The sequence below is a fragment of the Lipotes vexillifer genome, unplaced genomic scaffold, assembly GCF_000442215.2.
Source record: "Lipotes vexillifer unplaced genomic scaffold, Lipotes_vexillifer_v1.1 scaffold689, whole genome shotgun sequence".
NCBI lineage: Eukaryota > Metazoa > Chordata > Mammalia > Artiodactyla > Lipotidae > Lipotes > Lipotes vexillifer.
In genome coordinates this window covers 466341-470475 of record NW_006772359.1, presented here as the reverse complement: position 1 = coordinate 470475, position 4135 = coordinate 466341, and positions in this window count along the sequence as shown.

Below are 4135 nucleotides of genomic sequence, written 5' to 3'. Positions count from 1 at the left end.
CCTGTTTGCCATTCAATTTTTCCTTGGGCCCAGGTTTAGATACAGTTTTCTCAAAGCAATAATTCTTTTATGTGAAAAATGTATTTTCAGTGTTAAATGTTTAAAGGATGTTAAGAAAAAAGAATAGATGTGTTTAGTTTGGTTTATTTGACTTCACAAGTAACAAGACAATAACCACCACCTCAGCATTTACCTGGAAAAATTAGACACTGTAATTAACTTCTAAAAATAGGTCTTACAGATCTGCAAACACACTCAGAAGGTAAAAAGTGGCCAGTGTCAATTAGAAAACGCACTGAGCTCACCTAAATGTCCCTTTTTATACAAATAAAATTAGAATTAAGTACCCAAAAGATAAACCAGCTTACAGCATTTACAGTATTTCCTTTAAAATGAATGTGCTGAAGACATTATTAGACTGGGGGTTAGACGACCTGAGTTTTAATCCCATGTGAATTTGAACCTCGGTTTCCTCATCTGTGAAATGAAGGAGGCAGACATCCAGACCTGACATTTGATAAATTAAGTCTTACCTGGTAGTCTAGCACCAGAGTGGGGTTTACCAGTCAGGTTAGCTTATTAGGCTACAACCATGGCCCTGTGTTTTCCATTGGGTTTTTTGGATGCCTCAGAAGACACTAGTACTTTTCTGCTTTAGCCTGGTGAGATTGCTCAAAAACCTCCTAAGGATAATACAGATCTAGATGTAGATGCTGATTTTATATATATATTTAATTGCTGGACCAGGCGACCAGACATAGTGCTACACATAAATTATTCATCACAACAACAGTAGGAAATGCTCTTCTGCCCATATTGCAGGGACAGGGTAGCTCTTAGAGGGGTCACTTTGCCACCCTGGAAGACTGTACATGTAGGTCAATGGCACTTCCTTCCACAGAGACCTGCATATAATGCCCATCCCCTACCCTGCTCATTATGCCGTTTTCTTTAGCACCAGGTCTCCTTTTTTGAGCAGAAAGGCTTTGTATTTTAGTCTACCACTTGCTATTAAAAATGGCTTCCACCAGCCACTTTCATATCTCATCAGTACTAAGGCAAATAGGCAGCCCTAAGTATTTATTCATTTTTCTTCAATCTTTGCATGGAACTTGGATCAGCTCTGGTCTTACTCATCCCTGGGTTCTTTTTAATCCTAGTGGATTGTAAAAAGAAGCCTGCCCCAAACAGGTGACTGATTACTGAAGCCCTTGAGTTTTCCAACAGCTTTCCATGGTAAAGGAGTCATTCCATGGCAAAATTCATGGGGAAATGCCATTTTTCTAAGCATAATTCTCTAAAAAGATTTCTCTAAACATATGCGTTTTCTCAGCCCAAAGTTCTTCATAAGTCATGGCATCTGTCTGAAATGCCTTAAAATGTCATGATGAGGTAGGAAAAAATCTTAGGTTTGCTGAAAAAAGAATGGCCATTACAGGGAAATATTGGCAAAGTTTTGGAAGAGAGACGGAAAATGGAAAGAGACCCCCCGGGGATGGTTTTTGTGCAGCCCTAGTGTATATAGTTCGTTGTTGAGTTGTTCGAAACTTTCTTTCCTACTCCTGCCCCCAGATTTAAAGGACCAATGTTGACATCAGGGCTTATGTGTGCAGTATATACTTGAACAACATCATAGAAGATGATTCAACCACATCAGGGATGGAGGCTGTCCCTCCTACCCTCTAGCAGCCTAATGTTTTTGCTCTATTCAGATTTCCAACAGCCAAATGTCATTGACCTTTTGCACATTTATGAGTTGAGATTAGACTTATTGTTTGGAATTCTTAATGTTGCAAAATAACAGTACAGGATTTAGACACCGATAAGAGTAAAGGTTTTAAGGGATGTTTGAACTAATTCGTAATGGCTGCTTGCAAAGTTGCCAAAAGATCTGGTTTTTTAAAATTGTCTTTAGGGTACACAGAAACGTGATAACGAACTTACTAAAATATGGAGTGCTAACTCCTAGTATTACAGGGAGTTTGGCCTTCCTGGGGCTGTATCTGATCAAGAAGGAAAGAGTTCTTAAGTCAAAAATGTTAGTTAGATCAAGCTTGAATTTGAAAAAAGTCTTAGTCTGTTACCTTTGTTTGTTTCTCCTATAAAGTGATAGAAATACGTGATATGAGTTTTGTCTGCTATTCTCCTGCATTTATAATAAATCAAAGAGTTATACTTAAGCCAATCCAGACTAAAAATTATCACCAAACTGATGATAAATCACATGGTAAAAATATTCACTTTATTACCTGTAAAGCATTCTGCCTCAATAAATTAGTTTAATGTACTCACAAAACAATTGAAATGCCGTAGAAAAATAAAATAGGTTTTATCTAATTTACACATAATTGCCTATGAGAAAGGTTCAGAAATCTAAATGACTCATTTTATTTTATTTTATTTTATTTTATTATTATTATTTTTAACATCTTTATTGGGGTATAATTGCTTTACAATGGTGTGTTAGTTTCTGCTTTACAACAGAGTGAGTCAGTTATACATATACATATGTTCCCATATCTCTTCCCTCTTTGTCTCCCTCCCTCCCATAAATGACTCATTTTAAAAGACCAATGCAATTAAAAGGAAGGGAAGTATTGTGATTACTTTTAAGCAACAGGTACTAAAATGAATAGAGATGAAAGTTTTTGATCTCCCCACCATCTTTTAAAATCACGCATCTTAAATTAATTCCATTAGATCTTCAGCTGCTTTCTGGGAAGCAGGGTGCCCGAACAGAACAAAAATGTTTCCTGCCAAACAATGGTCCTGCTTAATTTGATGTCTTAAGCAAAACCCCAACAATATTCCATGAGACCATTACACACTATTTTATCCTTTTCTTTTTTTTTTTTTTTTTTTTTAATGTTTCACTTGCAGGAGCGGGGAGGTTGGGGAAAGGCTAACACAAACTAATTTTTGGTCATTTTATTCCTTTTGCCAACAGTTTGAAGACTAACCAATTTGTACTTACAAATCTGGGGCATTAGCAGGCGGGGACCCTAAATCCGCATGCATACAAGCAGTAACTGTTTGTATGCCAAGCTGTTTGTAAGCCTGATTTGACAGGAGACAGCTATTCATTCTTTTGTCAACTGTCAGTCTAAAAACCTTAACCTGCCCGGGGCCCGGGGTATGGGAGCTCTAAATCTTCCGTCCTACAACTGTATAATGAACAGACTGTTTCATTAGTGGGACAATTCCCTCGACAAATCCAGCCCAAACAACTTATTTCACAATTTGTGAGCAGAATTAAATTTAGGGGGAGCTGCGAGAGGGGGGAGGCAGGGGAGGCAGGGGAGTAGGTGAGCGGCACACAATGTACCCAGGGAGCTGTATGTTGGGACAAGTGTTGCAGGCAGTTTGGCCGGCAGTTGGGGGCTGAGGCTTGCGAAGCCACGGCATGCAGATCAGCGGATTAGGGGGGCCAACGCATTAGGTCAAGTGTCTCGAGGGGGGCTGATAAACACCCCAAACCTAACAACAGATTTTCCTTTCTTCCTGCACCACTTGTTAAGTGTCAGAGCAAATCTTTTGAATGGCAGTCGAGTTCACTTAGAGGCCCTTTCTTTAAGAAGACACTCTATCCATTTTCTGAAGCCCATTCCAGGCTGCCTCGGGAATAAATTTGCCCCGCATCTCGCACACAAAAAAACGTCTTTTTCACATCTTGACTATGAGCCTTTGTCTCAAGGTGTGTGAACCAGAACAAAAATCCAAATGGAGAGCCCCGAAGGTTTCAGAGCCTCTGGATTTAGCTTTAATACAAATTAAACACTTTGAAGATTATACAATCAAATACTTTTTTTTCTTTTCTGGTCTCACAAAAAACCTCATTTTTAACATTAGCCGTGTATGGATTCTGCTAAATGGGAAAAATTTTAAGCGGTGAACAGCCAGAGAATAAGTTGATCTCAATAATATCCTATAAATACATTGCTATTAATTCAAACCAAGTAAATAGGCAGCATGTTATATTTCTCATATCTTAAGAATTCCCAGTGGGAGAAGCCATGCTTCTTGTATTAGGTCGTATCTCTGTGTTAACTCAAAGTGCATGATAGAAAATCTGTGTTGTAACATCAAATATTTTCTAACTAGGTTTGAGCAGAGACGTTTTTCACTTTGAGATGTT